Genomic DNA, 11434 nt, shown 5'->3' on the forward strand with positions numbered 1-11434 from the left:
AGACAATGCCCCAAAGAAATCAGTAGTTTACAAATGGATAACTTTTCTTAAGAAGGAATAAGAATATGTTGAGGATGAAGCCCACAGCAGCAGACCATCCATGTCAATTTTTGGAGAAAAAAATCTTCTTTTTTTGAGACAGGGTCTCACTCCTATTGTCCAGGCTGTAGTGCAATAATGTGATCTCAACTCACTGCTCCCTCAACTTCCCGAGCTCAGGTGATCCTCCCTCCTCAGCCTCCAACTAGCTGGGACTGCAGGTGCATGCCACCATGCCTGGCTAATTTTTTGTATTTTTAGTAGAGATTGGATTTCATCATGTTGCACAGCCTGGTCTCAACTTCCTGGGCTCAAGCGATCCGTCTGCCTCAGCTTCCCAAGGTGCTAGGATTATAGGCATGAGTCACTGTGCTGGCCAAAAATTGTTTGTTCTCTAATTGAAGAGGACTCACAATAGCACAAAAAATATCCAATACTATAGACATGTCAATTGGTTCAGTTTATTATACACTTCCTACTGAAAAATTAAATTTGAGCAAACTTTTCACTTAATGGGTGCTAAAACCATTGCTCCTAGATCAGCTGTAGACAAGAATAGAGTTTTCATTGGAAATTTTAAACAAGTGGGATTAAGATTCCTGTTGCATTTCTTCAAAGAATTGCAACAGGAGATGAAACATGGCTTTACCAGTACCATCCTGAAGACAAAGCACAATCAAAGCAATGTGTACCAAGAGGTGGAAGTGGTCCAGTCAATGTTTTTGGGATGCTTAAGGCATTTCACTTGTTGACTTTCTGGAGGACCAAAGAACAATAACATCTGCTTATTACAAGAGTGTTTTTAGAAAGTTGGTCAAAGCTTTGGCAGAAAAATGCCCAGGAAAGCCTCACCAGAGAGTTCTTCTCCACCACAATGCTCCTGCTCATTCCCCTCATCAAAGTGGGCAATTTGCAAGAGTTTCAATGGGAAATCATTAGCCATCTACCTTACAGTTCTGATTTGGCTCTTTCTGACTTCTTTTTGTTTCCTAACCTTAAGAAAAATATTTTAAAAACACCCATTTTTCTTTAGTTAACAATATTTAAAAGACAGCATCGACATGGTTAAATTTCCAGGACCCTCAGTTCTTTAGGGGTGGACTAAATAGCTGGTATCATCACTTACAAAAGTGTCTTGAACTTCATGGAGCTTATGTTGAGAAATAAAGTTTATATTTTTTATTTTTATCTTTTAATTCCATTTTTCCACAAATGGTTTGAAGTCTTGTCATATGCTCAGCTTTGATAGATACTGCCAAACAGTTTTTCAATATGTACCAATTTACACTTGTGCCAGCCGTGAGAGTCCTCATCAAACTCAGTATTGTCTGCTTTTGGTTTTAGACATTCTGTTGGGTGTGTAGTGGTATTGCATTGTGTTTTTAATTGGCATTACCCTGACAATTAATTAAGTTGAATACTGTTGTTTCCTGTCCATTTGAAAACCCTCTTATGTAAACTGTCTTTCTCTCTTTTTCATTGGGTTGTCTTTTTCTTATTGATTTGTAGAAATTCTTCATATATTCTGGGTATGAGCTTTCTGTACAGAATGTCTTCCCTCTCTCTTCAGCTTCTCTTTTCACACTTTTTGTAGTGTCTTTTTATGAAGAGCTGTTTTTAGTTTTAATGTGCTCCAATTTATCAATTTTGTCTTTATGGTTAGAACTCTTTGGGACTATATTTAAGAAATCTTTGCCCACCCCAAGATGATGAAAATATTCTCCTATGATTTCTTGTAAAAACATTATTATTTTACCTTTTTTATTTAGATCTACAAAGCATGTGGAAGTTACTTTGTATAAGGAGTGAGGTGGGGTCAAGATTCATTTTTTTCCCATGTGGATATTCAATTGACCTAACACCTTTTATTGAAAAGATTATCTTTTCCCCCACTATAAGTAAGACCTTAGCACCTTTGTCATCAGTGAGGTGACCATATATGTATGCATTGTTTTTCCCCTTGCACTCCAGACTTGGCTTCTGTCATTACATCTGTTTGTCTGACTCTCTTTGCTGTGTCTCTCTTCCACTTTTAAGGATCTTGGTGATCACAATGAGTTCACCCAGATAAGCCAGGGTAATTTCCCCATTTTAAAGCCAGCTGAATAACAACTTTAATTCTGTCTGAAGCCTGAATTCCCTTTTGCCATGTAATCTAACATATTCTCAGGTTTGGGGGATTTTTTTTTTACTGTTGATTTTTGAGAGTTCTTTATGTATTCTAGATACTAGAGAGTTCTTTATATATTCTTCTTCTTTTTTTTTTTTTCACTCTCGTTGCCCAGGCTGGAGTGCAATGGCACGATCTTGGCTCACTGCAACCTCCACCTCCCAGGTTCAAGCAATTCTCCTGCCTCAGCCTCCCGAGTAGCTGGGATTACAGGTGCACGCTACCACACCTGGCTAATTTTGTATTTTTAGTAGAGATGGGGTCTCACCATTTTGGTTGGGCTGATCTCAAACTCCTGACCTCAGGTGATCTGCCTGCCTCAGCCCCCACAGAGTGCTGGAATTACAGGCATGAGCCACTGTGCGTGGCCGAGAGTCCTTTTTTTTTTTGCAGTGGCCGGATCTCAGGTCACTGTAAGCTCCGCCTCCCGGGTTTGCGCCATACTTTACCGGCTTGAGCCACCGCGCCTGGCCGAGAGTTCTTTATTCATTCTAGATACTAGTCCTTTGCTGGATATGTGATTTGCAAATATTTTCTTCCATTCTGTAGCCTGTATTTTCATCCTCTTAGCAGGGTCTTTCACAGAGGAAGACTTTTAAAAACTTTTTGATGACGTCAAATTTATCAAGTTTTCCTTTTATGGATCATACATTTGATGTCAAGTCTAAGAACTCTTAGCCTAGTTCTAGATCCTAGAGATTTTCCCCGATGTTTTTGTCTAAAAGTTTTACAGTTGCAAGTTATACTTTTTCAGTTAATGTTTGTATAAGGTGTGAGGTTTAGATGGAGAACCCATTGTCTGTGGATGTCCAGTCTTTCCAGCACCATTTGTTAAGACTATCCTTCCTTTGTTGAACTGCTATTGCACCTTCGTTAAAAAATCAATTGGAAATATTTGGGTGGGTCTATTTCTGGGTTCTCTATTCAATTCCATTGATTTTTGTATCTGTGCCTCCACCAATAACACACTGTGTTGATTATTGTAACCACATAGTAGGACTTAATATCAGGTAGAGTGGTTCCACCCATTTTAGATTTTTTTTTTTTTTTTGTAAGATTGTTTTAGTTATTCTAGGGGCTATGTCTTTCCATATAAATTTTAGAATAAACAAATCTGTGTTTACAAAGGAAAGACAAAGACATTGCTGAGATTTTGATATAAATTGTGTTAAACCCATAAACATATTTACAATGTTGAACCTTTTAATCCATGAACACATGATATTGTCTCTCTACTTCTTTAGGTTGTCTTTGACTTTTTAAATCACCATTTTGTAATTTTCAGCTTGCAGATCCTGTACAAATTTTGTTATGTTTGGCTGGGTATGGTGGCTCACGCCTGTCATCCCAGCACTTTAGAAGGCCGAGGCAGGTGGATCATGAGGTCAGGAGATCGAGACCAGCCTGGCTAACACGGTGAAACCCCGTCTCTACTAAAAATACAAAAAAAATTGGCCGGGCGTGGTGCCTGTAATCCCAGCTACTCAGGAGGCTGAGGCAGGAGAATGGCGTGAACCCGAGAGGCGGAGCTTGCAGTGAGCTGAGATCGTGCAACTGCACTCCAGCCTGGGAGAGTGAGACTCCGTCTCAAAAAAAAAAAATTTATGTCCCAACTTCTTTGGGGGTGTTCATTATTAGTATATAAAAAGTGATAATTTTTGTGTTGATCTTATATACTGCAACCTTGCTGAACAAGCTAATGATTGTAAGAAATTGTAGTATTTTCCTTGGGATTCTCCAGGTAGAATTATTTCATTTTATTTTATTTTATTAGACGCAAGATCTCACTATGTTGAGACCAGACTGGTCTCGAACTCCTGGGCTCAAGTGATCCTCCCACTTTGGCCTCCCAAAGGGCTGGCATTACAAGTGAGAGGCACCACACCAAGCTAGATGTTTTAAATGTTATTTTTATAACCGGTCCTTATTTTTATTTATTCACATGATCATGTCCTCATTTTCACTTCTAATGTTGTTATTTATGTCTCCTCTCTTTTTTTCTGTTAGGATTCCCAAGCTGTGGTCTTTTCAAAAAACACCTAGCTTTTATTTTTGTTAATCAACTCTATATCTTTTTATGTCTAGTTCATTAATTTTTTTTTTTTTTTTTTTTTTTTTTTTTTTTGAGACGAGTCTTGCTCTGTCACCCAGGCTGGAGTGCAGTGGCACAATCGCGGCTCACTGCAACCTCTGCCTCCCAGGTTCAAGTGATTCTCCTGCCTCACTCAGCCTCCCAAGTACCTAGGATTACAGGTGTGCACCTCTACATCCAGTTAATTTTTGTGTTTTTAGTAGAGATGAGGTTTTACCCTGTTGGCCAGGCTGGTCTTGAACTCCTAACCTCAATTTATCCAATCGCCTCAGCCTCCCAAAGTGCTGGGATTATAGGTGTGAGCCACTTCATCCAGTCTAGTTCATTAATTTCTGATTTTTATCTTTACCAGTATTTTTCTTTCTACTTTCTTTGGATTTATCTATTTTCCTTTTTTCTAGCTTTTTGAGTTGAGATCTTAGTTAATTTTTTAAACATTTATTGCTTTTGAGTGAATTCATTGGTTATAGATACTCTGCATATTGTTTTGGATAAATACTGCAAGTTTTACTATGTAATGTTTTAAGCGTTCTTGTAAAAGTCTGCATCTCAGTATGCAATGATGAAAAAGTTCTGGAGATGGATGGATGGATGATTACACTACAATATGAATGAACGTAATGCCACTGAACTGTACACTTAAAAGTCGTGAAGATGTCATGCTATGTGTATTTCACCACAATAAAAAGTTTGTAATTCTTGTCTGAATTTTCTCTTTAACCCAAGAATATTTTGTATATGTATTTAAAACTTTTCAGGATCATTTTGTGGTTGCTGTTGCTGTTGTTTTATTTGACTATTCTTTTTTGTTTTGTTTTTGTTTTTGTTGTTTTTTGATGGAGCCTCGCTCTGTTGCTCAGGCTGGAGTGCAGTGGCATGATTTTGGCTCACTGCAACCTCCACCTCCTGGGTTCAAGCAATTCTTCTGCCTCAGCCCCCCAAGTAGCTGGGAGTAGTACAGGAGCGTGCCACCATGACCAGCTAATTTTTGTATTTCTAGTAGAGACGGGGTTTCACTCTGTTGGCCAGACTGGTCTCGATCTCCTGACCTCACGATCTACCCTCCTCAACCTCCCAAAGTGCTGGGATTACAGGCGTGAGCCACCGTGCCTGGCCTATTCCTCTTTATTTTTTTTTAAGCCCTAATTTTATTACATGTGGTTTGTGAAGGTGTCGTGCACGACTTCAGTTTTTTGAGTTTTATTGATTTCTTTTGTGAGCTAGTACGTGTTTAATTTTTTCTGAAAATTTTATGTGTGCTTGAAGAGAATATGTATTTTCCAATTATTGGGTAAGATATTTTATATTACTTTTAAGATCAATATACTTAATTTTTATCAAACCATTCACATGCTTACTTATTTTCTATCTGACCTGTGGACTTCTGAGAGGTGTATTAGAAATCTCCTACTTTGATTGTAGATTTGTTTTCTCTTTATATTTCTGTCAAAGCTGCAATAGTAGATGCATGAATGTTTGTGCCTATTGTATCTTCTTGGTGAACTATCCTATCTTTTAATATGAGTAGCCTCCTTGTTCTTGTTCTTTTTATTGTGTTCTGCATTGACTTTCTCTTTTTTCCTTCCTTTCTTTCTCTTTTTTCTTTTTTTTTTTTTTGAAACAGGGTCTCACTCTGTCACCCAGGCTGGAGTGCAGTTGCACAATCTCTGTTCACTACAACCTCTGCCCTCCAGGCTCATTTGATCCTCCTGCCTCAACCTCTCAAGTAGTTAGGACTACAGACATGCACCACCATGCCTGGCTAAATTTTGTTGTGGTTTTTGTAGAGATGAGGTTTCACCATGTTGCCCAGGATGGTCTTGGACTCAAGTGATCCTCCCGCCTCAGTCTCCCAAAGTGCTGGGATTACAGGCCTAAGCCACCACACCTGGCCCTGAATTTATTTTTCTAATATTAATATTCTCACTCCCAGTTTCTTTTTAAAAATATATTTCTAATATATTTTTCTAGTGTTAGAATTCGTTTTAATTAATAACTCTCTAAGGTTTATAATAAGAAAACAGTCCCATACTTTATCCCCGATTCCAGTTCCTAGTGCTTTCCCTTCCACTTTCAACATTTTCAGTTTTTTCTGCTATTTCCTACCATATTCAAAAATAGCATGCTTTCATGTTATTTTTTCAATTTTTTGTATTACCTATTGACTTCCTATGGAGGGTGAATAAATTAGTTCTCTCACAAAGACACACATACACTCAACTCTCCTTTCATCCTTCCAATATGGTTAAATTGCAACTTTTGCTGACATGATTGTTCCAATGTTTACATTGTAACAATTACGCAAACAGTTCACAGCTGATCCATGTATTGAATTCTGTTTTTATTTCTTTTCTCATACAACCTTTGTTCTCCCTGGGGTTGATAATTACCTTGGTTTTTTTGTTTGTTTGTTTTTTTCATGTGTTTATTTTCTTAGTTTCTATTACGATATCCCAAAATTTATTGCAGAAGTATTTTCCTCTCAATATATTTTAAAAATTATCTATTTGATCAGTTTCTCTTTCTTTCTTGGAGACACTCCCAGAGCCCCCCATCCTTCTGCTCCCATTCTGGTTGTTGAAGGCCTGATGCACAGCTGTCATCTTCGGACTTCCGTGCACCATCATCCCTGATTCTGGATCCTCTGTCTTCCCCTTCTTGGTTTATTCTCTCTTTTTGATGGAGCACATTCTCTAGAGAAGCAGGAGAGGATCCTCATCCTGAGGCCTAAAATTATGCAATTATACAGAAGAACAAGTGGAAAATTAGACATCAAAGAAATGTGAGAAAAGAAATCACAGCAAATTGCAGTTTTTGAAAATGGTGACAATTACCACAAACCACAAAATCCAGGAAAGTAGTCTAACATTAAACTGCATGACATTGCTTTATAGTAATTTTCTCCTGAACTTTTAGTTGTAGCTCTGAAGACCTTTGTATCAGCTGGCCTTCAATCAAAAGCAGAAGCAGATTCTCCTAGAAGGATATGTTTCTCTCTCTCTCTCTCTCTCTCTCTCTCTCTATCTCTCAATGGATTTGTTATAGGGCTTCAACCTTACACAATTGTGGAAGCTGACTAAGCATGCTTTGTAAGGCTGTTACTTTGTATCTGATGCTGGAGTTTGAAGTCTGCAGGGCAGGCAGGGTGGAAAGGAAGATGGAAATAAAACTCCATGGAGAGCAAGAACAAGCTAGAGTCCAAGAACATGAGGTGGAACCTATAAGGACAGAGCAGAACTGTCTCCAACCTTGATGATGTGAGTGTCTTGTGGGAGAAGCGGGTGCCCTGCCTCGCAGAGCTAAACACACACCTGGGCCAGGAGTCAGAGAAACTGAAAGAGGATCAGGAGAAGTTGGAGGATGTACAAGCCCGGCTGCTGCCCCATGCCCAGGAGGTCAGCCAGCAGGTAAGCAACTAAATGGCTGCTGCCTCTCTTCCACCCTCCAAATCACCTTCAAAAATGTCTCTGTGGCTGCGCACGGTGGCTCACGCCTGTAATTCTGGCACCTTGGGAGGCCGAGGAGGGCAGATTGCTTAAGGTCAGGAGTTTGAGACCAGCCTGGCCAACATGGCGAAACCCCAACTCTGCTAAAAATACAAAAATTAGCCAGGTGTGGTGATGCGCACCTGTGGTCCCAGCTACTCAGGAGGGTGAAGCACGAGAATTGCTCGAACTTGGAAGGCAGAGGTTGCAGTGGGCCAAGATCAAGCCCTGCACTCCAGCCTGAGCGACAGGATCAGACTCCAGCTAAAAAAAAAAAAAAAAAAAAAAAAAATCTTGTGGCCAGCCTACTTGGAAACATTCCAGAAAGGGAATTCTGAAAAACAGTTCGGCCTAGCCAAATTAACATAGTACAAAGCCACTGTGCTTCTTAATGGTAATGGTTTGTAATAATTTCCAGAGAGAAGAATAAAAAGACAATTCAGTCTTTTCTTCAGCATGTTTGATCAAAATTTGTTTTTTATTATCGGTGATCTTGAAGTTATAATACTATTGCAGTTTTGTGTCCCACAGATGTAGGGATTCTGATAAATTCAATTTCATATGATTCTCATTCAAAAATAATAAAAAAAAATGTGCCCTGACAATTAATTAATAGTTTTGCTGGACATAAAATTCTAGGTTTGAAATTATTTTCCCTTAGAATTTTGAAAGTGTTGGTCAATTTTGCAATGTTGAATATATTCTGGACAGGAGAGACTGCTGGCTTTGACCAAACTTTAATGAGAACTGAGTACTGTCCTCACAAATTTCTGTATCTAACGGGAAGAGTTTTCCCCAGCCAAGCTTTTTGGCTCTATACATCTCAAAATTTGTTTTTTCTCTACTACCCAGCTGCTTCATTGCCAAATGCCTTAGAACAAGTTCATTTTTGTTTTGTTTTGTTTTTGAGACAAGGTCTTGCTTTGTTGCCCTGGCTGGAGTACAGTGGCATGAACACAGCTGACTGCAGCCTCGACCTCCCGGTCTCAAGCAATCCTCCTGCCTCAGCCTTCCAAGTAGCTAGGACTATAGGCACATGCCACCATGCCTACCTAACTTTTGTATTTTTTGTAGAGATGAGGTCTTACTATGTTGTCCAGGCTGGTCTCTAAAGCCTGGCCTCAAGTGATCCTCCCACCTTGGCCTCCCAAAGTGCTGGGATTATAGATGTGAGCCACCATGCCCAGCCCAAGTTCATATTGTGATAAACATTTGACCCTGACCTTTCATGTCACAATGCCCGTGAGTCAGCCCAGTGGGCAGTGGAAGTATTCCTAAATGACCATTTTTACAATAGGACAACTACCGCATGGAAGGGAACTGAGGCGCCCCAGTAAAGACCATTACCGACCCCCAGACAGGCACGGGGGACATCCTGGAGTCTCCAGCTCTGACTGAGCTGTCAGCTGACAGCAGCCCCATGAGTGATTCCAGCAAGATCAGCAGAAGAACCACACAGATACCAGCCTGCAAGACTGTGAAAAATGATCAATCATTTTCATCTTAAACCACTTAGTTTTAGAGTGGTTTGTCATATAGCAATAGACAACTGAACACTTGTAAATCATCTAACTGGATTTTCAAAAACCCAATCTGAGTGTCTTTCCTTTAATTTATGACAACTTATTCACAATTTCTTATGCTTAATGATATGTCTGGGTTGATTCCTAACACTTTGAGTTTTCTATCTGCCATGATTTTTTGCCTTCCACCCCCTTTTGTGCCCTTTGTTAGATAGGTCAGGTTTTATTTATGGTATTTTTCTTCTTACAGTCAGGAAGTTATAAATCCTATTTCTATTCTTCTGGCTTTTCTATTCAAGAAACAAAGGAATATATCTGCTTCATCTTTCTTTGGCGATTGGGTGTGCTTTGGGTTTAATTAGGTTGAATTTTTCCCATCAGAAGGAAGCTACTGTTTGTGGCCTAGAATATGATAAAATATAGAGTAAGCAATCAAAATCACCACAGGAAAGGAGCCCTGTGGGTCTGTCTGTGTGTAGACGTGTGAGCGGATGGTTATTGGAGAATGGCTGAGGAATGCAGCTCATCAGCCAAGGCCCGGTGCTCATCAGCCGCCCATCTGACACTCATCGAAAGCATCGGTTGCTGGAGATTGACCAGGTGTCCACAGTGGCCTGTTTCTTACCCTCTGCTCTGGCTTGGCCAAGGTTTAGGCAGCTTCTCTCTTTCTTCCAGGCTTCTGAGGTCTGCTTTCCTCCAAGCCTGAGCAAGTGTAACAGAAAATGGATTGTGACCCCTTATCAGCTCCTCCTGGGAATCAGCTAGGCACATTTTCGCCAGACCCCACCCCTTGTGTGCCCAGCTCCCCTTACAAACGTTTGCCTACCTCTGCTTGTCCTCTCATTACCCTGTGAAAGAAAAACTTATTTCTGTTTGATTTTGAAACACTCACAGATTTCTGAGATGGGAGCTTTCTCCATATTGCAATCGTCTTTCTAATTAAAGCCTCTCCCTCCCTCTCTAATTCTGGATTTGTTTTTATTTGACAAAATACAGTCACCATTTTCTGGGGATGAAAACTTAGTCAATATCAGAAACCTGACTGCAGTCAGGAATAGAGCTCATTCACCTTTCTTCCCTAGAACTTAGACTGTGCTTGAGGCATAGTGGGTACTTCATATGTGCCTTATGAATGAATGAATGAATGAATGAATGAAAGAACGAACAGATGCTGAACTCAGGAGACAGAGAAGGAAGCTGGGAGAGCTGGTGTCTGGCCTCTGCTTGCTCCAGGAGCTATGCTCTCCCCGTTCACAGCTATAGCAGCTGCCAGGGATTCTGGAAACACATGGTGCTGCCATGGAAATGAATGCAGTCACAGAGTGGGAACAGTTAAGTTACTTTTCCGAGACAGTTACATCATTTAGAAGCAGATCTCTAAAAGTCCTTGCTCCTGCAGGAGTTGGTGACTGGGTGGCAGTAATTGTGTTCACATGGTTAACTATGACAGTGTCACAAGAAGCTCAAATAACGGGTTGGAAATGCACAAATGATTGCTAGTTGCTTGAGCTCTCTGCTAGCCCTTGCCTTGCTCTCTCCATATTTACTTTCTCCAGCTTGCAACTGGATGTGTCTCTACAGCAGCCTGGCCCACCCTATTGCTGAGGCAGGAAGTTGATCTGCGGGTTGCAGCTGCTCTTGAGGAAGCTGAGTCTACTAAAATCTGTTCACCCTTTCCCTGACACTGCTGCTAAGGCCGGTCCCCATCCCCCGCAGCTTTGCTGGGCCTTGTTTATCTTTTCATCATTCTCGACTGGCTCTGGCCTATTTCTGGATCTCATGTCTGTCCTCTGACAAACCCTGCATCTCTGCCAGCTTTCTGGAATCTGTCACTCTGAGAGGCATGGGAAAACGACATTGCCCAACAGAACCAACATCTCACTGTGGCAAAAAATAGACTCATCCAAAGCAATCTGGGCGCACATGAATGTCCCCAGCACTGAACATCCCCAATCACTGGTTTCCCCCATCTGATTAATTTCTTCCCCATAGAGAGGTTTTGCAAACATTTATGCATCTTTAAGCATTTTAATGGTCTGACTTCTTAATTTTGATGGATTTTTCTTTTTCTCTTTACCTAAAAATATCATTTGAATCCATTTTCAGCTGATTATTCCTTGTCCTC

General features: G+C 40.3%; 1 long non-coding RNA gene across 1 annotated transcript; it reads right to left on the reverse strand.

Moving 5' to 3' along the window:
* Nucleotides 1–6963: 6963 nt before the first annotated feature.
* On the reverse strand, nucleotides 6964–10014 carry LOC114679451 (uncharacterized). Its single transcript, XR_003731313.2, has 2 exons — nucleotides 9935–10014; nucleotides 6964–7028 (listed from the first exon to the last, which is right to left on the reverse strand). It is a non-coding gene; the product is annotated as an uncharacterized LOC114679451 (long non-coding RNA).
* Between the last annotated feature and the right edge of the window lie 1420 nt (nucleotides 10015–11434).

The sequence above is a fragment of the Macaca mulatta genome, chromosome 7 (genome assembly GCF_049350105.2).
Source record: "Macaca mulatta isolate MMU2019108-1 chromosome 7, T2T-MMU8v2.0, whole genome shotgun sequence".
NCBI classification, from domain to species: Eukaryota; Metazoa; Chordata; class Mammalia; order Primates; family Cercopithecidae; genus Macaca; species Macaca mulatta.